This window comes from Anser cygnoides, chromosome 2, assembly GCF_040182565.1.
Source record: "Anser cygnoides isolate HZ-2024a breed goose chromosome 2, Taihu_goose_T2T_genome, whole genome shotgun sequence".
NCBI lineage: Eukaryota > Metazoa > Chordata > Aves > Anseriformes > Anatidae > Anser > Anser cygnoides.
The window spans coordinates 35,614,824-35,642,784 of NC_089874.1; the positions used below are offsets into that span (position 1 = coordinate 35,614,824).

Genomic DNA, 27,961 nt, shown 5'->3' on the forward strand with positions numbered 1-27,961 from the left:
CAATACCAGACTAGTACCAGGCTTTGGTTCTCTATATTTTTGGTGAACAGTGCCTGAGGTATAATTTTTTTTCAGTCAGGAAGGGCCAACTTTTTTGTGCTGTGAAATGAATGTGCTTTGGTACTTGTTTAAGTCACAGATAGTAGCCATGCGGCCTGGGTATGGCTGTCGGTCACAAGGCCAAGTGGCCTCTGTGGTTGTACTGGGGGAAAAAAATGATCTGTTGACAGCGTCAGCCTTTGCTCTAATTTCAGGTCTTAATACAGGGCTATACTAGCAATGGTTCAGGTAGAATTATGCTTCAAGCAGTGGCCTGAAAATACTTACATAGCCCTCTGCCTTTAAAGTCTAATATTTTAATCAAGATTCTAAGTCATATGCTTTAAACGAGACTTTGTTTCTCTTCCTGATTAAATTTTAAAATGAGTTTATTATCTGCTTCTTGGGGAATGCCCTCAGAAGGGCCAAGGTAAGGGGTGGGGAACTCAGGAGGAAGAAAGTTGCCTTTTTCCACTCTTTTTCCAGTTGTCATTCCCACTTTTCACTTGCTTTCATCTGTGCATGTTCTTTTATTTGTGTTCTGATTACTATGGCAGAGTTTGCCTTGAGCTTTGCCTCTTTGTTTCTCAATGGCCATCCTTGTTTCAGAATTCCTCTCAGTTTAGAGTTCTGACTAAAATGATCGTGTAATGTGCTACTGGCAGAGTCCTAGGAGAGATGGTTAAGATTCCCTCAGTATGCTTTCTTAGAAAGTTTTTTTAAAAAAATGCATAAAAATATTCCTGGAAACCTCACATGGTATTTTGAAGAGCAAATGAAGGAATTTAATCTATGCTTGATGTTCTTTTGATACAGTTTCATAAATCATGACTAAAAATACTTGTTCTCATGTAGTTTCAAAAGCCATTTACGTAGTGAATTAAAACTTGTAAAACACTTAATTGCAGTTAAACATGGGTGGTTAAACTGATGCTAAATTACCTTTTTAATATGTAACAGCCTTGTCAAGATTTTTACTTACTGGATTTGGGCACAGTTCAGTCACTGTTTGTGGCTGTGGGGAAAAAAAAAAATTGCTATCTGTGTTAGTGCAGGGGTTCCCTTACTCCAGTTAATGATAAATTTCACTGCTTAGCTAGCTTCTCTTGCCTCTTCCTTTGACAAATTACCCTGCATTTGTCATATGTGCAAGTCTTCTACAGAGTTCATGGCTTAATTCTTTGGGGCCTCTATTAGGAATATTAACACACCTCATGTATAGGATTCTTAAATCATTGCTTTTTTACCCAGTTGTCTGAGAAATAGACAGACTAAACAAGAATCCTAAAGCAGCATGCATTTTCCTGCCTGTTTCTTCAGTATGAAGTGGTTTTCAGTTCAGAGTCTTAAGGTAGTTATTTTCAAGTTTGTGTTTGATTGTCTGAACTTTGCCGTTTCTTTACATTGTTCAAGTGTGGATATCAAGTTTATAAGAAGTTGCTGATTTGAATCAATATAGGTTAAAAAGTCAATTTATTGGTTATTGTAAGTGGTAGACGTAAAGGTTTTTGTTGAAAGGTTGATGCTCAATGATTTGTAACCTTTAAAATGTGGTTTTGCATCTAGATACAGCTTTTACATTATATTTGGTTCTTCCTTCTGACTATCTGTAAAAATGCACTGTATTCACGTTGAAATACTATACGGCTTGTTATACACTTAGAAATCTAATTTTTTTACATTATGATGGTAGAAATGCTGACTGGTATGTTTCCTTTTTATTTCCCCTCCATTTGTGTCAAACTGCATTTTGACGGTAATGAAATGCAACACTTTAAAGTTACAAGTTATGTAAAATTATGCTGAATGTGCTGGGTACATATGCAAAAAGACATTATCAAATGTTATTAATTTAAAATTAACTGATTAAATAAATGAAATATCTTCTGTAGTTAGTGAGTTGTGCGGAGGTTTCTGCTCATTGTCCTTCCTCATACTGAAACAAAGATTGCAGGCTGTCTTTTCGTGATCTTTCTGTGTTGATGCTACTGTCCAAAACAAAACAAAACCCCACAACCCACCCCCAAAGCATCCCCCACACCCCCCAAGAAGTTGTATTTAGTTGTCTCCGCTCCTATACTACTCCTCTCCCTGACTGAAGAAAATACTCTGTTTAAACAAAACCACATTTCTTCTTGTTGAGAAATTTTAACTGCAATCAGTTTTCCAGTTGAAGAGTTCTACCAGCATGTGTTCTTTATAGGTAGTGCTAGGTTTTCCCAAATTTAAACTGTAATTAATTGTGGCATCAACCTCTCATGACCCAGTTCTTCTTCACTGGGAAAAAATATCATCTTTTAGTTTTGACTGGCTTGCTCCTTAATGAACTCATTGCAGAACTGCTGTTAAATGGAATAAAATGAATGTTCTTAGTATATGCAAAATAAGCAACCAGCATTGCAAGTTAATTCTATCAGTTCAGCAGAAACCAATTTTATATGCTTCATGATAATTCTGGATTCATGATCCAGTTCTCTTTAAAACTGCTTGAAGTCTTCTTAACGGATTATATACATTTAGGACTCAATGTAAGTTGCTGTAATTTCAAGTGTAAAGAGAACGTTTTTTGTTTAAATGCAAGTTATTATTTATCTTATTATTTACTCACCTAAATTAGGCTCTGGCACTCTTAAAGATTGTCCCCCTTCCCTGTTCTAAAAGCTGTCTGCAACATCCTCAGCATTTTCCTTACCTTTGATATTTTCAGTTGGGAATTTCTTCACCGAACACCACCTCCTTTTACTCAGCTTTTGCATTGAACTGATTCCATTAAGACATGTCTGCTCTGCTGAGGGAGGACCCCGACTAACAGCCGAGCCAGATGCCCCCAAGTTTGAGAGGTGCCTCCCCCACATGAAACACCCTGCTGCACAGACTGGCTGCACCTTGCAAGCCAAAGTGCACCAAAACTTCGTAGGGCCAAGCAGAGCCGCGCTTCTGCTGGTTTATGAAGATGTATCTCTGGTAGCTCGAGGAGCTGTGCCACAGCGCTTCGTTTTGCAGAGCGAATATGCTGACTACTTGTTTTTATCTTTCTCAAATGTGTGCTGTTTACAGGGAATTTCAGTTTAATAGCGTTTTGCTGTTTTCCCAGACTTCAGTTGCGGCAGCACATGATGTACAAGTGTTTGGTGGTACCTGTGTCTCAGCGGGACCTGGGAGGAGGCTGCAGAAGCTTTGAGCTTTACGGTGCTCATGCCGCCGTTAGGACAATTCCAGCGGTCAACTTGGGTAACATCAGAGCTTTTTGAAGTTCAAATGGAAAACATCTCCCAAAATCCATTTCGGGGACTTCTATCGAAACATTCTGAGCTCTTATTTCAAACAGTAAATGGTTTAAGCTAAAAGCAGTGCATGCAAAGCAAAACTGAAGCATTTCTCCCAGAGAAAGAGCCTGCAATTTATCTACCCCCGTACAAGAAGGAAGGGTGCTTTTCTTCCTTGGAAGGTGCTGTGGGATTTATTAACATTTACATGGTGAGAGAATTGGATGTGATTCCCAGTGCTCCAGATGGCACCATCCATTTGGGAGCTCATACTCTGAAGTCTAAAGACACTGGTGTTGATGGTGTGGTGTTGGAGAATGCAATAACCTATTGCGATGAAATTTTTTATTAGATGATGGTTTTAGTAAGTGGTCAAGTACTTACGTTCATTGCACTGTCTGCAAAAAGAATTTTTACCTGGTGAAAGGATAGCCCTTCTGGGTGTTGTACTAGAAGGCAGGGTTACTTTTCTTTTCTTTATTGAATGTACCAATCACTCCAATTTTCTGGAGCAGGGGAGGCATCGCTAGCATCTAGATCGAATTCCTCCTTCCCCAAAATGGTTTCCTTCAGGTGCACTGTTATGCACAGAGTCGAGATGTGTATGTATTTTTGCTTCAAAGTCTTCCTCAAAAAGATCTGAGTCTTGGTCAACAATCAGAAAGTTTTGTCTTCGTGTAGAAAAGGCATATTACTGAAAGTCGGACAGAATGAGACTGCTAATTTTTTTTTCTTTAATGTCTGAAATACAAAGAATGCTTGAACTACTACCCCACCTTTTAAAATAACAATCAAAAGACAGGGAATTAATTGTGATGCCGGTTTTCCTAGAACCGCGAAATGTTGCTTATGCTAAATATATTGAGAAGCTAAAGAACTGAAACCATTTGCTTCTTCCATCATGGAGCCCAGGTAACGTAGGGAAGATGCACCATTTCTGAACAAAAGCCAGATGAAACACTTCCATTCGCCTGAGTGCCACTCCAGTGTTAATAATTATAGTATTAATAAGCCAGGTGGAGGTGTTTAAAGCTTTTGCTTTAATAGAATAATACGCTGTAGATTTTAGATTTAAATATATATATATATTTGGGAGATTGCATATCTGCAGAATTCATGGGCTTCCCTTTGAAATTCTGTTGTTTTGTCACAGACCCTAGGATGTCAGTATTCTGCAGATCACTGCTCAGAAAATGTATGCTTTCCCCTCAGATTAGGAAAAAAAAATAGTTAAGCATATCTTTTTTGAATGAGATACTGGCTCGTGGGGTTATTCAAGATGCGGCTTCTGGGTTTAAGCATGTAAGCGTGCCTGGTGATTCAACAGATGGCACTCCAGGCTGAGTCATGCATCTGCCTGCACCCTGTCCTCTCCAGCAGGTGGGGTGCCTGCACCCGTGCTGCCTGCGGAGACCCTGAGGAACCCGTGATGGGGAACCAGAGGAGCTCTGCAAGCACACCTGCTTGTGTATGACCTGTAAGGTGTCTGGAGCCTTGCAGGGAGTCAGCCACCCTGCGGCCATCCCACTGCTGACTCCCCCAAAGTGTCACGGCCGAAGGGACCTGCGGCTGGTGCGTTTTACCAGCAGGTTGCCCCACTCTGTTCCTCCCCTCTCAGAAGGGCGATGATGCCCGGGAGGTGAAGTTGCCTTTTGTTCCCACTGCGAAGAACTCATAGCCTGTGTGCTACGTTGCGGTGTTGTACCTTTGACAGCACCAGAGGATGCAGTTTCCAACCTACTGGAATATTCCGGACTGGGGGCAAATGAACCAAGTAGCCGTTCTCCAGTTTCAGTGCTCCACAGTGAATTTGCTGCTGAGAGTCTCGGTGCCATTCCCAAAGCGCTGCGCACCATCTTTCTGAAAGCCATGAATACCAAAAAGTTCTTCAGGTGCATGGCCTCGTTTTGGTGGACAACCTTGAAGGGGTGGAAGATGCCAGTACCCTGTCCACTGTGGTGTAACGGGGACAGCCATTGGAGAAGAGGGATCGTGAAAGTGGATATTTCTGTACGGCCTTCTCCTTGTGATGCTCCTCTTGGGACAAGAGAGTACCAAGAACGGAATGGGAAGCAGTGCCCTGGGGATTTCAGAGGTGAACAGTGACTTCCCTCAAGATGGTTCTGGGCCATCCTTCAGGAATCTAATCCTGCTCGCTGCTTTCTAGTGACTAGTCAATTCGCTGCCAGTAGATCAGCAGTCGGAGCTCCTGTCGTGAAGATTTGTGCCCCCATTAAGAGGATGTTGTGTTCATTCAGAGGGAAGTAACTGGGCCTGGAGAATAAAGGTAGTATTACGCGTTCAATATTAGCTGCGTAACTATGGTTCAAGGTTGGAATAAAGAGACACTGGTTTTCTTTATCCCATGGCAGACATGCAACATCCATGCTGAAGTTTCCAAATGTATTGTTAGGATGAACAATGACTAAATGATAACATTTAAGTTATGGCAGCATTTTGAAACTTGAATAAATACGTAAGGTAACGCTAATTAATATTACAAACCCTTAGCAGAGAGAAGATATTGTAATGGAATAGCTTACCCCACCAATAATTCTTGTGAGAAATAACAGCTTCTCAAGATGGTTTTTGTGACAGCCGTGGCTACATTCCTGCTGCCAGTTTCATGGCTGGTATTCACACTGGTGGTGGTGTGATGTCCTAGGAGATCCAACTTACTATTTGCTCCCTTGGCATCTAACTGGCTTTACTGAACTTTTGGACAGGAGACTGGAGCTGTTTAATTTCATCTGGGACAGCTGTGGAGTAGCAGCAGGCAGCAAACATGGGGACTGCAGGGTAGCTGTTCTGTAGCAATGCTGAGCACTAGGAGAATCCATTTGCTTCCTGTGCGAGAACAACAAAACAGCCGCAGCAAATGCTGGTAAGCAGATTTGGGAAAGTTTCTTAGCAGTTGGAAATGTTGCCTCCGTAAAATGCAGATATTCCAAACTGGCTGAAAGATTACACGTTGATAAATCGCTCTCTTTCCAAGAACGTTCTTGTGCTAAAATAGCACTTGAAACAGTTCTGACTGAAACATTTCCCCATCCTTTTGCAATACCACTGGTAAATACTGGACTGGACTCACAGAGCTGACCTGCTGATGCAAGGCTGAGGATGCAGCAAGGTGGCTGAAGAAAAACGATGCAAATAGCAGAGGGAGCTTTACCCATTTGGATGGAATGATTGTAGCATATACTGGGGATGTTACGTGGAAAGAAGACATATGGGGCATTTCTCATGTCTTATGGTTATTGCAAAAACCCTACAATGCTGAGACCATTGCAGGCTCAATTCCTAGTCCCCCACTCTTTCAAATGATAGATATTAACTTCTCTCAAAATAAGAGATGCTTTTTTTTTTTTTTGAAGAGGCAATTTGATTTGTTAGGCAGTGCATTGCAAAGGCAAAACTGAAGTTAAAGGCAGTACTAAAACTTGAATTTGTGGAGGACAATGTATGTACATAAATCCAGCAGTACTGTAGGACATTTCAAATGACACAATTACGAACTTAAAAGATACTTTGTAGTACTGGAGAAATGAAATTCAAACAATTGAAGGCTTCCTACTCTTCCTTATCATCCTCTGTACTACTTGCTATCTGAAACTGCTGAATTACAGCGGTACAGACTGCTCACTGCCTGCGTCTATTTTGAATGCAGCAACTTTATGGGGAAAAAATCCATGTAACAAGACTTATTTCCTTGCTTAATTGTGCTAATGAAGTGAGAACGGCACAGAGCAGCATGGAAATATTTATTTGAAATTGTACCAAGTGCACGAGGGAATCCCCTGTCGCAAGCTGATTGAAGACAGGACGCATTGCAATCCTCCTTACTAACATTACTGCACCAACTAATCCTAAGGCCAGACCAAAGGGTTTTGTAGCAATTTGACTAGGAAATTCTTACCACTCTTTCCACCACAGAAGTTCCCCTGATATCCACACTGGTGATTACAAGGTAATTAAAAAACTAAAAAATATATATTTTGGAATTTGGAATCAGAAAGAAGTAATTTAGGCATAAGCAGAAACTGAGGAGTCCCTCAATTACTTGAAAGCATATCTAATTAAGGAGCACATCTGTCACAGAGTCTTTGGCCTTAGCTTGTTTGGCCACACAATATAATGAATAAACCTCCCATTAAAGTCATTAAGGCAGACAAAGAAACGATGTACACCCTAGGACTTGCCTGCACAGGAAATAGCTCAGACCAGCTACAGCAGAGGATCTATTCTGCAACACCTCCCTGGGGGAGCACTTTTTTTGCAATAAGTATGCATTTGTGTGGTTTAACTTAAGACACATGAGAAATGAAATATGTTAAAAGCAAACAAAAGCATTCTTCATGTAAAACAAGTGCATCTACATGAGGAACTGGTGCACAGTGCCTGCTGGGCTTTGAATTCCCCACTTTAGATCGTTTCACAGTAACCACCTTATATAGATCAATGCAAGGTAGCACAAAGTGCACTGCTCCTTCATCGTAAATTTACAAAGTGAAGGAAATCGACCCATTGAATGCGTGGCTTCATGATGAGGTAATAGCTAGCCAGAAGCTGCTTGGGGTGCTGAGATATTGCTGCAAGTCAGCCATGCAGTTCACAAAGTTAAGTCTGCTGATTGCCAAGAAGCAACAGCAGTTCGGCACCACTTGCACCCTAGAATGTGTTTTCTGTCTGTTTATGGGACAATCAAAACGCCATTTCAAATATACTAGTGCATATGATGTAAATTTTATCACAAGTTTAAATATTACATGAGTATAACTGCTTATTCTATACAGATTTGAAAAAAAAATGAATTTATTCAGTGCAGTGCCTTTAAGGCAATGGATGCACTCCTCCAAAATGTGCAGAGTACACGGTCAAGAAGGAGGGCGAAACCTGCCTGATGTAGCTGTGCTGAGCAGCAGCAGGTATCTGATACACTTGACTAACCGCTGAGAGACTAAACAAGACCCCTTGAGACAAACCTAAAATAGAGTCAAGAGGGGATTCTAAGCACCAGACGTTTTTGCTTGCCATCTCCTCTGGTTAACATCAGCTGGCTCAGTAGGCTTCACCCATATGTACTTGAGATTTTTTTTTGTTGCAGCAACGAGGTATTGATATAATTGAAAGTGACAGCCATTGACATGTTAAACGCTGGGCTGGAGTTTGTCTGCAGATGAGAGTAGTACCCCTGTATGAGAGTTGTACCATTCTAACTATGCAGGTATGTCTAAAATAATACCACCTTGTCAAAGACTTCATTAAATTGGCACTAGATAAGCTTATGTCTGTGCTAAGGAAAAGGGTAAGTTATACTTATTTGCAATAGCTTTAAAACAGCATAATACATTAGTACTAGGAATTGTACTGGTGTATTTATTCTGGTAAAAGATTAGCCCCCCGAATGACAGGTACAATAGCATAAATCCATGTAGACCATGCGATGGGGCTAAGGGAAGATAATGGCACGAGAATTCCTGCAAAGTAGCAGGAATCTGCTCCTTGAGCTGTGGAAGCTGCCCACAGACCATGATCTCAAAGAAGGGAATGCAAGATGATAGCATTCACTTAAATCTTTCTTGTTTCCTGCTAAATTAGATAGTACGATATGGCATTTCAATGAACCAACACCGGTTATTGTAACTCAGCTGATGTGTGGTAACTTGTTCAGCTGCTGGGTCTTTGACACAGATTTAAGTCCTGACCCTTTGCTGTCAAAGTACCAGCGGGAAACGTTCTTTCCTCTCTGTGTGTGATTAGAACAAGTGTACATGCTTCAGCTGTTATGAAAAGTGGTCACTTCCCCAGTAACACCACCCTTCTGTCAGTAATGCCAGGCCCAGTAGGTCTTTGTGTTTCCAAACCTGCTTCTCCTAATTACCCACCTTGCTGTCCTTAATCTTCCAACTTCATTTGTAGCCACCTTGCTACAGCTTCTCTTAAAATATTCTCTGCGAACTTGGTCCCCAGTGTCTGTGCTCATCTCAGATAAAAACCATCAACCCAAATGCCTCTCAAAACCACTCATTCCTCCTGGCCTTTTTATTGGCTTCCCTTCAGGCTTCCCCTGGCTCCCCTCGCTAGTTACTCTCAACTCCTTTTGCCTGTGGGCAACAAAAAGTTGCCGTAGCAAGTCATTGCATGGACACTGCCTGGAAGTCCACTGCAGGAGTCATGGCAGCGGGTCAGCCCCACCTCTGTTCCTCTGGCTCTGGGTGAGGTTGGTAGGAGAGACATGTTCCACAGGCTTCCGCAGCGTGGTGAAAATTAACCTGCCAAATGAAACAGATGCTCATTTAGAAGTACACATATACAATCTGCTCAAAACAGGTCTCCCTCTAAGGCTGACAAAGGATGGATAATGTTGTCATGGTTTTTCAGATGTGGAATAAATAAAAGAATGGCGCATGGGAATTTTCTTTCCATAAAAAAAAAAAAAAAGAATATAAATACAGGATATGTTAACCAAGAGTCCTTGGATTGGCAAAATTGCAAGTTTCTTCTTATTCTACCTCTTTTTATGAACGTATCAGAACAATGGTGGGGAGTGAAGAGTAGCCCACATCCCTAGTCCGTATACCTTTCATGTGCCACGCAGTTTCTGTGCTAACCACATGGCCAACGGCTCATGGCCAAGCCAAAAGAAAAAACTATCATTTACAGACAGTCTGACCCAGATGCCTCCCTCTTGAGGTATGAAATTGTCCTCGTCTGCCTTTACAGACACTGGAGCCCAGATGTTTTCAGAGGACAAATTTAATTGTATTCAGCCTGAAATGTCTGAAGGAGATGTTTGTATCTGCCCTGACCACGGAGGCTGAGGGACTACTGAGCCCCTGGTGGAGGCAGGGAAAATAGGGCAGTCAGTGACTCGGCCTTGGGGCCTTGCATCCTAGTACGCAGAGCCAGAAGTAGGAGGGAAAACTGGGAAATAAGAAAATATAACACTTATCTGGAATCCTCCTATTCAAGAACAACCACCGTACACGTCTATTTCAGAAGAAGCCGGCAAAGAACCAGAAAGAAACTACCGATGGAAAAACAGCACCTGAGACTCTTCCAGCAAACCACTGTTTTACACCGTTATCATCTGCTCTGAAATAGTCCTAAGTATCAAGCAGGATTTGAAGGCTGTATATTTTGTTGCTCAGGCATTTGCTCTGGGTGCTGATTTTGTCAGCCTGGTGGATCTGTGCAAATAAACATAGTGATTCTCTGTTAATCTGTTAAACCTGACCTAGAAAAACAAAAGTAAACAGAACCAAAATTGGCCAGAAATAAAGTGAGGAATCAACAAACACCTTGTAGGAAACAAAGTTAGAAAGAAGAAGGGAAAAGGAAGTCTGTATTCCTTTGCTGCTATCAAATGTTTAAAGGAGAAGTCCCTTTAAAAATATTCTTGTTTATTTCATGCTGGCTTATTTGTACTTCAGAAAATCATGCAAGACTTGCAGTTCGGCCAGCTAACTCTCTGCAACAGCAAGGATGGCAAAGAATTGTAGCTCTTTTTGATGGTTTCCAGTTTTTAATAAAGCATTTGGTTTCTGCTGGAGTTGAAAAAGATAGCGTGCAGTTTTTACTAATTGTTCTTCTCATTTGATACCTTTCTTCCTCCTCACTCTAGAAACACAGAGGCCTTCCATTTTAGCTTGTCTTCACATGAGATATAATACAGAAAATTGGAATTATTTAAGGGGGAAAAATTGAAACAAAATAAACAGTCCTTCATGTTCCATGTGAATGCTAATAATTCTCTCTCTCCCTCCCTCCCTCCCTCTTTCCCTTCCTCACTCCCTCCGTCTGACCCAATTTTGCTTGAGCAGACTTTGCTTTTCTATGGCAGGCACCTTTGAGACTGCAAACTTAGTAGATGCTGCTGAGAGCACTGCATTTGCAAAATCAAGTTTAAAGCTACTACATTAATGGCATTAAAATTTCCAGCGTACTACTAACTTGCTTGTTCTGTTTTCATCAAAACTCCTCCCTGAGCTATGCTCACATAAAAGGAGAACCCAAGGCTACGGGTTTCATTCCTCCAGCAACTTTAGGTATCAGAACATCTGTCCAACCTGCCTGAAGGAATGCTGTGCTCATGGATATGAGTATTTAAATCTATTCAACTGCTTACTGTTATACATGCACCTAGAAAAGGGCTAAAAATTACAAGTACCAGCAAATGTGTTCATTTCATGCTTTACTGCAAACAAGCTACAAAAATAAATAAATAAATAAATAAATAATCAATACTTGCCAAATACAAAATGACAACATTGTTGAGGGGAAAATTGTTTTCCACCATAGAACACAAACAAAAATATTGGAAGAGCTCCTTTCTTTCTTCTCATTCTTTTCTTAACCCTTACACCTCCCACAGCACCGAAGCACCAAGAATCTTTTAAAACTGCAAGCAGTAACACAGCTACTGTCATTATTTATTTGGGCTTCCTAAGTACAATGTTTAAGAATCCCACCACAGACTAATGTTGCACGATCACCTCCCCTCTTTGGCTACGAAGAGGAGATTACAGGAGTTTTAAAAACGTTTATTTTTATGTCCACAATGCTCCCTGCGTGCTTGTTTTCTAACTCTAGTCCAAGGAAGGGTATCTTGTGAACTCAGTAATTTTCTTTTGTATCTGAAATTATTTTTTTCATAATGTGGCCAGGCAGTCTGGATCCAAGCAGTCCTGCAGCATCTTCTGGATGTTGAGCTTTATCCCAGCCTAGTGAAATAGCTGAGGCCATAAACATGGGGCCAGCAGCACTGGTGTTTTAATCACTGCGTGACTTAGGCGATGCCTGTGTCAGCACGCGGGATGACACAACAGGAAGAGCTCTGCACTGCACCCTAGTTTGAGCGGAAGACCAGCCTCCACACTGTGCTTGCTTCGTCGGGTTTGTATTTCTAGGGCACTCCATTTGTGGCTGGAGCACAGCTTCCTGCTACATTTCAGGTGAAACATTTCCTCTGCGTGTCGTGGGGATGCTCCACCAACGGGACAAAGAGGAGAAGATGTCAACCCAATTTGCTTCAAAACTGTGTAACAGAACTGAAATAAAATGCTAACATAGATGCACTTAGGTTTGCTCTTCTGAGGCAATGGATTGCCATAGCTGTAGCAGTTTTAATCTGAAATAAATTGAACTGATGTCATGATAGCAGGGTAATACTTTATTTCAGTGCACATTTTAAGAGCTCTTGTAGAATCAAGTCCCCCTTGTTTGTCTGAAGCAGGGAGAAAACATCTTATGCTTCAGTAACTGGAATTGATTTATTACAGCATCAAGAAGAAGCTGTAGGTGTAGACAGAGAAATCCCCTCGGATCAGCGGGTTAGATAATGTCAGCAGCAAGCCTCCACCGTTCACACCAGCACCAGAGCTGCATCCCTGGGAAGCTGTCAGAGAAACCTTGGTGGAAACGCATTCTTGAGCATCATGTCATGGCACAACGCCACTGGTGTGAAAACAGCGGGGCAAAAATAGTATGAGAACTTCACAGAAAATGTAGTTAGGGCAACAGAACTAGCCTAAGTCATCACTTTCCCTTGTTTACACCAGTTTTATAAGACTCCACTTACCTCTCATTTCTATCCCTTTCCTCGGAATATTTATTCTCTTTTCCCTGTCCTTTTGGTCTTTTTTTTCCTATTTTTCCTCCTGTTTTCTCAGTCTTTCCTGATGTTTTCCTAGGATGCTATGTTTTATACTAATAGATTCTTTCCTGTAAATATTTTATTTAGTAGATGCAATTATCCCAAATTTTGCTTGCTGAATTGATAGCTGTTTCCCCTGCAGTAGCACAGGCGTAGATGCTCTGAGCAATATCCAACAGGTCCCTCTGGATCTCTCACCAGACAGCATTACATAGCTCAATGCAAACCGAGAGCCTGTTCTGCTGGCAAGAGGAAGAATGGAAAGGAGTTGGAGCATATGGCCCCAGTCATCCATGTATGAGTAGAGAACCGAACATAAAATAGGAAATTTCAGTGCAGATGACAGATTACTAAAATTTTCTGTGTGTGACAAGTGGGTGAATTAAGCTATAAAATAAATAAATAAATAGATCCCCCACAAAAGAACACACTTCTCTGAAGAAACTCATCAAGGAGGTCTTGGACAGATCTTCCACTTCAGAACCACAAAATGTGGATGCTACGTGATCAGCAGCTGGTCCTTTTATATGCAAGCTCTGCTGCTCAGTGCAAACAGTCATCTTGGTAAGTTCTGATGTTTTCCTATCTCGTTTCTTTCCTGGAAAATATCTGCACACCACACCCTTATAGAAAGAGGTAATGCAATATGACACTGAAATGGGACACAACAACAACAACAAAAAAGCCTTAAAAAGGAATTGAGCACTGAAATGGTATAAACAAACAGTTTGGAAGCTTGAACAGGACTCTGGAAGAGACATGTGTCCCCTATCATAATGATTTTTTCTCTTTTTCATTAAGAACACTTGCTTGTACATCTTCTGTTTGCTAAATGTGACTGTATCTAATTGGGATTTTTTCCTGGCAAAATTGTGTGGTTTAGAGGCGGCATTATTTCACACATATGCTGAAATAACGGAGAGATTTATAAATCTCATTGATAATTATCTTTATTATGTTAAAGTATAAAAAGAACTCGCCTTCTGAAAACTAGTTTACACTAGCAATCCTGCAGAAAGCTATTTAATTGCCAGCTAGCCTTGGTCTTCCTTTTTCATTTCTGTCTTTTCTATCTGGCCTTTCTTTGTCAATCATTTCTCAGAACCAAAACGGACTCAGAACCAGAACACTGTCTGGCAGAAAGTAACAGCCACAAAATCTGATGGCCGACCTTGGAACTCTCACCATCCTCTCACAAAAATTGGCTGTAAATAACTTTACAGGACAGACAGATGCCAGCAGCCACTTGTAGCCCTGTCTAGACTACAGGAGGTTTCCAATGCCATCATTGTTGAACCAAAAGTGACAAATGTTTCAGAACAAAAAGGTTGATGCAGACACCTTTATCTAACACTCCTGGAAATCTCTGTACTTCATCATTACGAGTAAGTTGTTGTTCATATTGATCTCTACATGTTTCTGTACTGTTTTGTGTAATGGCTCCTATCCGATGAAAATTTTGGGCTTTTCTGCTGCAAAACAAATTAATATTTTTTCTTTTTTTTTTAATCCCAGAACTTGCTTCATATTTTCGTATCTTATGGGAAAAATCAACCCACAGATTACATTAAAAGACTAAGACAATATCGTACGTTTTTCAATATTTAGGAATGAAGTAAACATATATTCAAATCACTTCTCCTTTTTAAAAATCAGAGAAGTTGCTCAGATTCTTTGGTGATTCTTTAACAGTACATAGATAAGAAAAGAGTATTTCATCACTTTGGAAGTAGAAACTCTTACTACTTGTTGTAACAGAAAAGTAATACCTTCCACTCAAATTAGTGTATATTCCCTAAGGTGCTTTTATTTATTACTCTTAAAATGATTTCAGCACACAGGAAGAACCTTAGCTTTACCTTCCTAGCCTATTCATTCAGAGAATTCCTCCTGACAACCTTCTGCTGCTTCAAGTAATTCCATTCACTTAAAGCAAAATTAAAATCACTGTAATAGATACACCTCTACTCTGAATAAATGTCAGCAAAAAATGAAGAGAACTCCCAGAGATAACACAGTTAGCTGGGTCCTCACACGTGAAGCCTGACTACAAGTTAAGTCTGCATGTAACAGGGGCTCAAAGGCCCTGTTTGTACTTTGTTTATGCTTCCCTCTATAGCAGTAAACTGTATGTGAGCTGAACTATTCTCTGGTAACAGAGGGCAGCTGCTCTGACACAGCCCCTGTCCATTTCAGTAATCTTGGTTCTGCTCCAGAGCAGTGGTCCAAAGAAGCTGTACGTTGGGACCAGCTCCTGAGCCATGCTAAGTCCCCAGACGTCCCTGGAAATTGGCATAGGCCAGAGGTGCGCAGCAATGCTCCAGCACCCAGAAGCATTTTCCAGGACTCCCGATTCACAAGGAAGATGCTGCCTGCAAATCTGCCTTCCCTGTCGGGAAACACGTCTGGGAGCTCCAAGGGCACGAGGCGCCCCGGCCTTCCCTGCCTTAGCGGGTGGAGGAACTGGGGGAAAAAAAGAAAAGACATGTTTATCGTTAGCAGCAAGAGACCAACATCTCACAGGGAAACGATTTCCCTAGGCTCATTAAGGCAGTTTTTAGAAGCCAGACTGCACTACCTTTAGTTACTTTTTAGAAGCCTGATTGCACTACCCACGGATGGGCTATTGCAGAGATGGGGCACGAAGTCACAGCGCTGTTTCCTGGCACATCTCCAATATTTCACGCAGTATCAGTCCTTTATTTAAAAAAAAAAAAAAAAAGAACTCTTGAAAGGATAACATCTAGCTCTCAAAGATGTGATTGGGGTAAAAAAAAAAAAAAAAAGTGAAAACCAACCAAAATTACTGGCATTTTGATTTCCTGAGGGAATAAACATTCAGGAGAGATTTCATTCCTCCTCTAAAAGATATACATATGTAATTTATTGGGTTTATCGGTCCTAATTACTATTTCTTTTAATCCCTTAGCTAAAAGGCCCCCAAGCCACCTTTCTTTACGATCCCCTCAGCAGCCCCACGCCGCAGCTCCCGCAGACCCCTTCTCCACGCCTGCGCACGGAGCTCCCCGGCAGTCCCAATTTTACCTTTTTTTCGCTCATTTTCGCCTCCCAGCGGGGCGGGTGTCCCCGTCCCTGCCTCCTGCCGAGGGGACGGGCCCCAGGTGACGGCGGCGGCCGGGCGGGGACAAGGACGGGGACGGGGACACGGGCCGGGGCCGGGCGGGCCCTCCCGGTGCCGCTGACGTGCGAGGCACCGCCCGGCTTAGGGGCGGCTCCGGCTGTGGTTGCTGAGCAGACGGACACACGGACACACGGGCAGACAGACAGACGGACGGACAGACCGACAGACCGACCGACCCAGGGTGCGTTACCGAGGCTTGCTGGAGGGCGGCTCGCCGCGCCCCGAGGTGAGGTGGGTGTCGGTGCCGGCAGCGGGCAGCGCCGGGCAGCTCGTCGCTGTGTAATATATATACGCTATGCACATAATTACGTGTGTTATATATAAATTTATAGTGTATTTATATGTATTAATGCATAATACTGTGTTTTTAATGCATCGTATTTATCTTTTTGTTAATCTGGAGACGGCCTTATTTTGCGCCTAATCGTGTGCTGCCTAAAGCGCTGAGGATTTGGGGGAAGGTCGGAAGCGAGCTGGTGGCGATATGTTTAAAACAACATAAAACCTGTAAAAGGAAGGAGGTGCCAACAGCAGGCTTCGTGCTGCTGGCTTCTTGCTGGGCATGGTGACCTGTGGATGGAGGGATGGAGGGATGGAGGGATGAAGGGTTGGCTGCCTCCTCACTTCTTGTCCTGCACCCGCCGGCCTGGCCCAGCATCCTCACGGCCCCCTCAGGCGTGTGCCACTTCTGGTGTGTGACAGGTCTGGGGCCATGCTGCCAAATTCTGATGGCACACGGAGCGCAGAGTGGCACCACGGAGGGTTAGGGTCTGGCCCGTGCTCGGGATCCCCGCCTGGCCCACGGCCACGTCGCCGATCACCCCATGTCTCGTCCCACGTGGCGTAACGCTGCGTTGCTCGTGTGGGCTTGCTTGGGCATCGCACAAGGGGAGCAGCGGCCTGGGTTTGCGCCTTCCAGTTGTGTGTCAGATTGAGAGGAACTCGATGGAGTAGAGAGGATGTTTTTCCTATACCTGCGAGGGGAAACTGAAACCAAAAGTAATGCAGGAAAAGCCTGAGTGACTCAAGCTGAACACGCCGTCCCATAAAAAAACTGAAATACTGATGTCTTCTAGGTGTAGAAGATGAGAGTAATACTTACGGTTTCAAATCCTTAAGTGTGTTGTTTATCATGGATATTTTATTCGGAGTCTAAGCAGGATTTATCTTTAATGAATTTCAATTTGAAGATCTTATATCGGTGTACTGTACTTGTATGAACGTACTTCTAAGGGCTTGTAGTATACGTGAGCTTTATTATAGGCTATTATGATTCTAAATTTTATTTGCAGAAATAAAATGCTTCCTTTTTTTAAAAGGAGAAATATGTTCTGCAAATATTATTACTAAAGCACTAACAACATAATCTCTCCAATGCTATAGTGTAATTAGAAGAGAGTAGCACCTAGAAGCCTTATTCATTTACTTGTGCCCTGTGGTAGAAGCTGTACAAACACAGGCAAACAGGCAGTCATTGGTCCCAAAGAATTTATGAAATAAAAAGAAAACAACAGACTTTAAACATAGACAAAAAATTATTTGTTTAATGAAATACCTCCAAATGTTCATACAAGTCAAAATCCATTGTAAATTACATGGGTAATAGTTCCTATTTCATTTATGTCTGTATATATGGCTTAACTGCGGTTATCTGCTGGGCTACTGGAGTTAATGATTAATGCCCCTACACCACTGGAAAACAGTATTTGCCAGCTAGCAGATACTCCTTCCTAAAATCAGCTGTTTTGCGACAGAACCTGCCGCAATAATTCTTACAGTTCCGTAAGATGGTAATTGATTTGCATGCTGCATTTTTCTTATTTTTCTCTTTAAAGATGTGCTCATGCTTCAGTCAGTCAGGAACAGCCCAGTAGTAAAGCTGCAGCAGAACCACTACAGTGTTTGACGAAACGTTGCCTGGATCCCATCTCAGCAGCCCTTCAGGTTTCTGTTTTTCCCTCATTCGCAGGCAGAGCTGGGTAAACATTGCCCTTACTCTTCAAGGCCTCTCTCTTTGACCTTTCATACACTTAGAAGTTGTTTTCAGTTGTGCGTTTCCACGTTAGCTAATGAAGAGCAGCTCTTCTCAAGGCAGCACCTGTACGCAGCTCTGTACATCCACTTGCAGCACACAGGCGGTGCTGGGGTCCGAAACCAGCAGAGCGGTGCCCAGCTGCAGGCTCCGAGTGCTCTGGGGTCTCCCTTTCGAAGCAATGTGCAGTTTAGAGCAACAGCCTCTTGGCGGTTGGGTCAAACGGAGTGATTCTCAGGCACGGGAAGGGATGGAGCACTGAATCATCAGCTGATAAAAACGTGATGTGAATGCTCTTGGAGAACTGTCACCATCCAGTGGGGACCGGTGACATGGTGTAAGGTAGTAGCACTGTGTGGGTGAGGACCAGATCACAGTAAGGTCAAAGGTGAGGTTCTTAGACATTTTTACAGAGCTCATGCTGCTGCTGCTTCACGTGACGCTCGTACAAAATAGCTTTTCCTACCCAGAGAGGGTTGTGGCAGGTGCTGCTTGGAGGTTTCCTGCATCCTGTTCCTAGCTGAGCAACCCTGCAGCACTTCTTGCTGCTTCCCTCCTTTCCCCTGTTGCTTATTCCCCCTGCACAGAGCAGCATTCCCTCTCACCCAAGGGCTGCACCTGCCCATGCCAAATATGCTTGCTTCACCTGTTATTCTGCTATTCCTCTGATCCTGGGTAATAAAACGTTCCTGTCAAGAGCATTGGTATAAAAGTTGGGCACTTCTGACAGTAAAGAGCTGAATCATAATTGCAGCCCCATTTCAGTCAATTTTTGCTCAGTGCTTTTCCCCATTACCATAATTTCAAGCAACTGAAACCTTTGCTTTTATCATTTGGTTTTATAATTTATTCGTATGAAAGAAGGAAACACTTCTCTGGCATTTTTTTTTTTTTTGTGTGTGTGTGTGTGTTTTGGTGGTGATATTTTTTGTTTGTTTGTTTGTTTTTAAAGTTAATCCCAAAGAAGTCAGTGAGCATCTGCTCAGCAGCACGGGCTGCTGGAGGAAGCTTTCCTTGCCTCCTGGGAGTTGATAGGTAGGATAGGAAAGGTGACAAATGCAGTGCATCATGTCTCTGCAATGTATCACATGGATCTTACTTCCATGCATGTGGTGTGTAGTAGGCATAGGCTTTTGTTTTTTGTAAACAGATAAATGCAGGATCTGGTTAATTTAGGATATTGTGATTATTTTTTCCACTTGTTAGACATTTTGTACCTTTTTATTATCTGAAGAAACTAACTGAGCAACTTGTTTTGTTTTTCTGTTACTAAAAATACTAAGAGGAAAGCACAGCTTTGTGTCCTCTAGGAATTTTCTGACTCGTTGGCAGAATAACTCTTGGGGTGGAGCAGCAAATCATGCTACATTTGCTTGTTCTTAAAAACAAACAAACAAAACCTTAGTTAAAGAGAACTTAGTTAAAGAGAACATGTACAAGTATGATGCATGCTATTTGGCACCAGGCCTGTGTATTTGTAATATTACTTGCTAAATCTGCACAGTGTTTAAGAATAGAAATGCTTTTAATGAGCTTTCCCTAGCCTGGAAAAAAAAAAACTAAAACCACCACCCCCTTGATTAATTTATATGGTTATGAAACATTCACGATTTGCATACAGAGAGACATTGGGAAACAGGGAAGCAAAAATAAAAAGCTTGTCATCTCAGTAGTGGCTGCATGAGTGGTCACAGCACTTGAGCAAGAAGGCTGTCACCACGCTCTGCTCCTCAGCAGAAGCTCCAACATTTTCACAGCCGTGGTCAGCAGCTCTTTGGGCTTTTGAAGTCAAGCCCCAGTGGGAGGGGAGGAACAAGAGGAGGGACTGCAGAGAGAGCTCAGAGCCAAAACCCCCTGCGACAGTCCGAGCATAGAGAGCGAGCCTCGTGGTGGGAGAGGCTGCAGTGTGTAGGGATGGCACTACATTGCCTTGACACAGGTGACTGGGGCCATTCGAGGGCTGTCCAGGGGGACCCAGATGTCTGCATGAGGCTGGTGTCATGACACTTCACCAGCAGCTGGTCCACCTTTTTCTTGGGCAGCACCTGAAGAGCAAGTACAGTACCTAGTGAGCATCCACAAAGACACAGAACGCTTATGGTTAGGTATCTGAATTCTACTTATCTGGGTTTCTGAAGGGCAGGGGGATTGTTGGGAGACTTAAGAGAACATAATGCAAGAAAAACATTGCAAATGGTCCTGCAGTCCCCACCATGTTACTTGGGTGATTCTCGTTCAGCTTACAGAAATTCAAAATGATATTTCTCTTCTTGAGGTCTAATTAGTGGTAAGTCTTCACAGAAACCTTAAGTGCCTGCAGGGTTTCTGGTCCCAGGGAAGGATTTCTGGTCTCAGAAAGCAATTTCCTCTTGGCCTTTGCTGGTCATGTTCTCCACAGAGTGTGTGCTAAAGAAGCCAGTAGCCTGTGCTCTGTCTGCCAACCTCTCTGCTGGCTCTGTGCTCACCTCCAGTTCTACATGCTTCTTCACTGCTTGGGGGATCGTTGTGTAAATAATGTAGATCCTATGCTCTTGCTTGTTCTCTTCTACCAAAAGCCTGTCTTTGAACAGGTTTTGTCTTGGGATTGGTGTCATGCAGGTAGGTGTCTGTAGGCTGGCAGGGTTTGCTTTCTTGCTGGCACTTCAGCACAGGTTATTTCAGATGTGTCCCTCAGAATGTGCCCCAGAGGAGAGGTACATTCATTGGTAGACCTGAACCTTGCACACACCTTTACTCAGCATGACCCTGTGGGTCTGGCCCAAGAGGATGGGCTTGGTCATTTTGAAAGGCATTTCTTTTTGCTCCAGCATCTTTGTGAAAGCAGTATTGGTGACTGACACAATGGATTGCCACAGAGTGCTTCAGCAGGGTGCAAGTTGACGAGTTTCATTTGTTTAAGTACAAATAAACCAAGAATGATTTTGTCACAGTAACTGTTGCATGTAGAAAGAGAATGCAGTTTACTTTCAGTGTTGGCTTTTTGTGCCAAGTGGTATGAAGAAATTCCTGTTCCCTGGTATTTAAAGGTTTTGTGGCTTATGAAAATTACTCCTCGCTCTCCCTTTCTTCTCTGCCGGAGAGTTGTCTCGGAGGGCACGCTCACACGGAGGTATTCTGTACTTCAGAGCAGAACAGGTGCTTTTCTCCTTCCCGTAACAAAGCCTCCATTTTACTGCAGAGCCGGGGAAGAGCAGCACACCCTGACCTTCCTGTCAGCAGGCTCTTGGAGTTCACGTTCCTGCCCCTCCTTTCCCCCGGGGCCTAGCTGCTGGCCTACCTTGCTGCGTCAGTCACAGGGTTATAACTTGGGGCACTCTAATAGCCTTGCCATTTTAATTGCATAATGGGTCCGTGTGGGTTTTGGTTAGTCATGACTTTGGTACCTGTTTGATGAGATCCCCAGCTGTCTTCCTAGAGGGGAAGGCTTTGTTTTCCCAGGAGCGGTGTGCTTCTTCCCAGAAGAAATTAAATTCTACTCATGAGGCATTCAAGAGCAAGGTTAGAAATTGTGTGCTAGGGTTTCTTTACAGGGAGAAGGGAAACAGCTGAGAAACACATAGCTGTGAGCCTTGTGTGCTGTGGAGCATTTTGATAATACCAGAACCCGTGACATACTGGGCATTCACACATATAAATAGTCACATCAGTGCGCGGTGTCATTGCGATCATACTCGCGCTGAGAACAGCCAAACGTAATAGCCTTGTCTCTGGTGGTGTGGAGGAGCACAGCCCAAAGTGCCCTCACGTGTCTTCAGGCGTGAATTACTGAGGCCTGCATTTGATGGCTGTGACACGGGTCGGTCTGCTGCCTGAGAATTTACGGCTTCCTTACATTTGGTGGGTCACTGCGAGGACTGGTCGCTGTGTAACTATGAGGGGCTGAATCAGCAGGGCTGCTGGGCAGCCAGGAGGGGAAATTCATGGTGAGATCGAAGGCCCTTGTGGGGGCTGCCATGAAGATGATGGGGAAAGCAACCAGGTGGCTGGCTTACACGGTCCCTACTCCTCCCAGACTGTGACTCTGGTTCGGGGCAGTAAGATCCAAGAATTAGGGGTTTTATAGCCAAAATGCCCCCTTGGGGGATTTAACGGAGAACTGCTTGACACACAAATGGTTGCGCAAAAACTAAGCCTTCTGACTAACCTTCTGACTGCCGTTTCACTAGTAGTCACAGGTGGATTTGGAAGGAAGATCTCTTTGGCCTGCTGGCCAGGAAGAGGGCACTTAGCCCTAGCGTGTAGTCCGAGCTAACGTCTTGAGGTAGGGATGCAAGATTGTCTCCCAGAGAAGGTCTTTTCAGTGAGTTTTTCATAGTTAAATCACGGGGATTTAATGCATACCCTGGCAAGTAGGTGCTAATAGTTCAGGTCAGCTTTCAAAGAAAGCATTTTGACTTTTTCAGTAAAACTCTACCCTTCAGTAAGTACACCAAACAGTGTAAGTAGTGCAATGCAACTGAAAGGAGTATTTGCAGTACTGTAGACTATCTTTAAGAAATTCTAAAGTCTTCAGATTTCAGTCAGCAGGCAGATATCTTCTTCCTTTTTGCCATTACATATTTGAGTTTAAATACAAGATTTGAAAAACTATGTTAATATATTATACTATAGTATATGGGTAAAAGCAATGGTTTTATTTCAAAATTGATTCTTCCATGTTCTCCAGGCTCTTCAGAGCCAGGGAACTTCTTATCCAAGGCAAGTTTTTTGGGTTAAATATTTTTTATTAGACTAACAAGTCTGCTTGGAAAAAATGCAGCTTTGGCATTTACAATCCCAGCAATTTAACTGGCTATGAAACTGAGAGTTTATTTAATTGTTCTTTTTCTCCAAGTATACTTCTGACCTCTCATAAAAGACCCTGCCTCTGCTTACAGCACTGTCTTGCCAACATTTTTAGATGATGACAGTGACAATCACTAGCGTGTTTCTGAACATGGCAGAATTATTTTGACCAACCGAGGATCACTAGAGCTTCCGTAGTTCTAACCCTGGGTGCTGACCAGCTTGCCCTAACCATCTGAGATGTGAGTCTGCAGGCAATGTGCAAAATGATGACTGGTTTCGGTGTATCTGATACCTGATCTGATGCCGGATTTTTAGCAAAGTTTAATTCTGAGGAACGCTGTTATTTCTGTGGCTGTTGGCCATAGCAGCCTGATTGCATCAGTTTTTCAGGACAGTTGCTGGTGGTGATGGGTTAGAATGGATACCCGCTCATCCAAAGAGGATTCCTCTACTGTTTTCCATCTACAGCAGATGTGTGGCTGCTGCTGCCCATTTTGGACCTTTCCTGTAGCTGAGTTGCTTCGGTTGCTTTTTGATTTTGAGATGTGTGTTTAACCCCAAGCTGAAAGCCACCGTCCCTGCAGCATCCTCACCTTTCTTCACGGCAGCAGAGCTGGGGAGGAGCATGTAGGTGTTGGCAGCTCCCAGCAGCTGCCAGACAGACACTTATTGAGGATTTGCCCATAGGACCACAAACTAGAACTTCAGATGTGTCCAGATGACAAACCGGGCTACAGCTTGTTTAACTAATGGTGTGATTATATAAATTGATGCTGTCGTTCCAGTTTAAGAGACCCTCTTCCATCCACAGAGGGAAATCTGGCCATATATGCAAACAAGACTGATCGCAGAGCTGCATGGGTGTAATAACTGTGTTATTTGTGTTTGTGTTTGTCATGACTCCTGCTGTTCTCTCTTAGCTTCTGAAAGGAGTTTTCCATACTAGAAGACTTCTTCCTATGCTGATAGTTGGCCAGGGGCTGATGCCGACCTTGTGAGGCTGTGGTGCAACAGTGGTAAGAACTGTAACCTAGGTGAATGTACCCCAAATGACATCTTAACTTTTACTAGGCACAAAAGAAATGAAAAGCAGAAAATCCAGTGGTAATGGCTGAATCTCCGATTTTCAGTTTGAATTTCTTTCTTGGACATTCTCATGAATAGCTCCTCCTGCCAAATGCTGTTTGTTCTTCAGAACTGTCTGCTTTAGTAATGAGTAAAATTATGTAAAAGCTATTTGCTTCCAAAATATTGTTTTCATGCTGCAAAGGGCTAGCAGAGTTAGAGAAAGAGAACAAAGCCTGATCAACGAGCAAGCTGCCCAGCTGAATTCACTGTCAATACGTTATTAAATGGTTAACTGTTAGTAAATCTAGCTGACAAACAAGTGCAACGTATGAGTGCAGCAACACGAATGCAACACGACTAAGTTTTTGCAGTAGTGATAGGCCATCTGATGAGCTCTTCAGTGGAAGAGAGCGTGAGTGAGTTGCCCCTGTGTTAGGGACTGGTCACAGGTAGGACATCCAGCTGGATCATTGTAATGATCTCTTATGGGCTTGGTCAACTTAAAGACCTAAGAAAGACAGCACTTTGAACAGACCTGATCAAAATGCTTGGTGAACTTGCTGTATTGGCTGAGTATGTATCTTCCCCGCTGCTTTGAGCTGCAGTTATTGAGACTGTTTAGGATTGATTTGTCTCGGGGCATAATTACTTAACTGATAATTTTATTTTTGTCTGTGTCTGTGCTCTGTCACACGTCTGTCTCTCCAGATGCATGTGATTAGGCTGGTAGTTTTTATTCTGTGGTTGCAACCAAGACTGTCACTTGTGCTTCACTTTCTTCTTTAGGGACAAGAGCAAGTACCGCCACTTCCTATATGTGACCAGGTTGTGCTTCACAAAAATAACGGTTTTGTTAGACTAAGGAAATCCCCAGCAGGAAGAAAGCCAACATAAGACATGTTGTGATTCCTATCAGCAATTTAAGCAGCAGAGAGCTTGACAGCAGAGAAAAATCATATGATAAATTAAAAGCATTTGAAATACGCACTAATGAGAAATTTCTGACACGTGAGATTCAAAATGCTGCAGGGAGTGAGTCAGGAAAGAAAGGGTCAGGTGATGTCAGCATTTGCATTTATGAGACAAAAAGAAATGTTGCAATAAGCCTTCGCTGCGTTTGCTGACTTCTGCTGTGCTTATTCAGCAGTAAAGCTGCTATCAACCCATCTTTCCTGTGGTAAGTAAAACTTAGTTATTAAAGAGAGATAACTTGGGGAAGATGATATTTTTAGGGTAGTTTCATTTACTTTGATGAAATAAAATATTTAATTCCTGTAAGAAACATGAAGTTCTGGAAGGAAGCAAAACATACCTTCTCTGAACAGAGATCCTTTTCCAGAAGCAGCATTTAAGATCTTACGAGACAGGATTTTAATCAATGTTCTGGAGTCCTGATACTTCAGCATCTATCAGTTTTTCTTAGTTTGTAGAAAAGGGATCTCCAGAATTCCCTAAAGCAAGGATGCTTATTAAGAATTTATCCTGAAGGTCACCAACACTTCCATTCAGACTGCCTTGTCTATTACTGGCAGTCTGAAAATATCCCAGCAACAAACCCTACAATTTGTCACGCTGCAGAATCATGTAGTGTAGTTTAAGCTTTTTATTACACACTACTTATTACACACTTCCCATATATTTGGAAAGAGTTGCAGAGGTAGGCCGACATGGCAGACCAGGTTTATACACTGCCTGCAGAGCACAGGAGCCTGAGCTGAAGGAGAATTTTGTGCAGTCCCCACATAGTTTGTGGAAGTCATAACAAACATCAGCCCTGAGCAATAACTAGTTAGCAAGATGAAGACTGGCACATACTGTCCTGTCAGGGTCTTTCCCCACAATTTTCCCTCTCTAGTCATTGCCTAAATCCGAATCTGCCAGAGTTAGCCTTATCAGTATTTTCGAATGGGAGAAAAGCAATGTAATAGTTGTCCTGGGATCAGCAACCCACTGAGGCTGCAGAATATATGTGAAGTCCTTTGGGTGAGCTACGTCTGCAATTAGAGACTCTAATAGGAACAGGAGAGTGAAAAAACCCAGTGCCTCCTTGTACTGTGAACGTTTTTCTTGGTACTTCTTCCTTGTTTATCTTTAAGCTCTTAGAAACTTCAAAGAGGCTTGACATGTGAGTCACTCTGCTGTCCAGCAATATGTTATTAAGTTCATGCAATTCAAAGTGTGCTCTAATGTTACTGAAACTGGATATCTGTGACCCACACCTGACACTGTAATCCATATAGCGTATTTATTGTGGAGGGTGAAGGGGAAATTGGCACGTTTGGCTGATTACTTGATTCTCAAGTTTTTCCGAAATGAATGAAAATTTCTTTCATAATTTGTTTTTTTTAATGGATCAAATTCATTCTCTAGATAAAACAGGTCTTAAGGGCTGGGAAGATTGCATCACAAAAAAAAAGAAAATGGCAGCATAGTATTTAAAGAGGAGTTGTCTTCTACCTGGTGGCCGTAAACGAGCATTATGCAACCAAATGGAGTGAAATCCTGTAGGGGAAGAGCAGTTAACTAAGCACCTTGACAGTGGCAGCTGGAGGTCAGAATTTTGGAAAGCTCTTGCTCTTTTAAAAGCTCTTTAGACGATGTCCTTGCGTCCTGCTCAGCAATGAAGTGACTCTGCTGCTTCTGTGATACTTCACTAGTGAAGAGGGTACTTTTAGCCTGGGAAGTGAGGTGGGTTTGCTGGAGGGGTGCTTTGTTTTTGTGGACATCACTAAGCAGTCTGCAGACATCTGAGCGCTGTGCAGAGTTAACGTAAAAATGCTTACGGTTTTCATATGTTTTTTACGTCTAACAAGTAGACCCTTACAGTGATTTGCAGGGGGAAGGTGAAGCGGATAACCGGCAGGATGTATGAAGGGAGGAAGGATGTGCCATGACCTGGACAACCCAAGGTTACAGTCCTCACCCTCCTGTTTATGTACTTTGTGCAGAGGAGAGCTCGCGACTCCTCTCCTGAATGCAGTCAGATTGACCCTGGGTATTAAGCTGGACCAGGTGAACTAGAAGGCGTCTGCTTACTCAGGGTTACCCCAAATACCTGGGGAACAGCTTTTGAGTAAGATGCAGAGGAGGTAAAACTGGCTGCAACACGGGGTGCTGGTGGTGGGCACGACTGCCTCTTGTAATACACTTAAAAGCTAAAAAATGCCAACGTGATGGTGCTGAAAACTGAAGGTTGCTGTTTTGTGGCATGATGTTTTTGCATGTGTCAGCTGGGCTACCTCGCTAGGTGTGCTGAGATTGCTAACTTCAGCCCGTGACCAGAGCCACTGCTGCCTGTCCACAGCTTGTATCCCTGGGCTTCGGCAGCATTTTGGCTGTGAACCGTCCGGTTCGGTCTGGAGCAATGGACTAGTCCTGGGCTGGGGTTTTCAGCTGATACGACTTGTGGTCCTTTACTGATGCACACCCGTACGCTGAAAATGGAGCCCACTGCTCTTGCAGAAATGTTTGTACTTTTGAGGTCGGTTGCTGACTCCCATCCACGAGAGCAGTAGTTCTGTGATGATGGTGACTGTGTACTGAAATCCTGTAAATGCCAGGCTGTGTTATGATGCGGTCATCACAAAACGGTGTATTTTTTATGTGTTAATATATGCTACCTGTACATCGTTTTCAGAATATTTTCTCCAAAACTAGGGAATAAGCAGTCAAAAGTTTCTTTTTCTTACCCTCTGAGGCTCCACTACAAGTCACCAACTAAGGTGCTGCTGGACTAGAAGGACATTTCAGTCAATAAATACAGTATGGCTGTTGTTAGTTTGTTCCGTAAACAAGTCAACATTGCTTTCTGCTGCTTGTTATCCTTTCACCTGAAACAGCTATAGCGACCTTCTTCTACATGGTCACTTCTATATGACTGAGTCTTCTGCAAATCCAGCACATGCTCCCCAGGAGAAATCTGCATTATCCTCTTCTGAGCCTAAGTGCTACTTACATTTTAGCATGGAAGT

The 27,961-nt window shown here is 42.9% G+C and overlaps 1 protein-coding gene and 1 long non-coding RNA gene across 8 annotated transcripts in view; one reads left to right on the top strand and one right to left on the bottom strand.

The window, feature by feature from the left end:
* Positions 1–442: 442 nt before the first annotated feature.
* Positions 443–16,141, bottom strand: LOC125183528 (uncharacterized). 2 transcript variants are annotated; one of them, XR_010829192.1, is made up of 4 exons: positions 16,006–16,141; positions 15,539–15,657; positions 5,849–9,577; positions 443–5,579 (listed from the first exon to the last, which is right to left on the bottom strand). It is a non-coding gene; the product is annotated as an uncharacterized lncRNA (long non-coding RNA). The 2 variants fall into 2 exon arrangements; XR_007165691.2 differs by lacking the exon at positions 15,539–15,657.
* SNX10 (sorting nexin 10) overlaps positions 16,104–27,961 on the top strand; it is a 38,426-nt gene continuing 26,568 nt past the window's right edge. Inside the window, exon 1 of one of the 6 annotated variants that reach the window (XM_048070332.2) lies at positions 16,104–16,333. The gene's annotated coding sequence lies outside the window, so the exon portion shown is untranslated. The remainder of the gene's footprint in view (positions 16,334–27,961) is intronic. The other 5 variants (XM_066991851.1, XM_048070334.2, XM_048070333.2 and 2 more) reach the window with 5 other exon arrangements.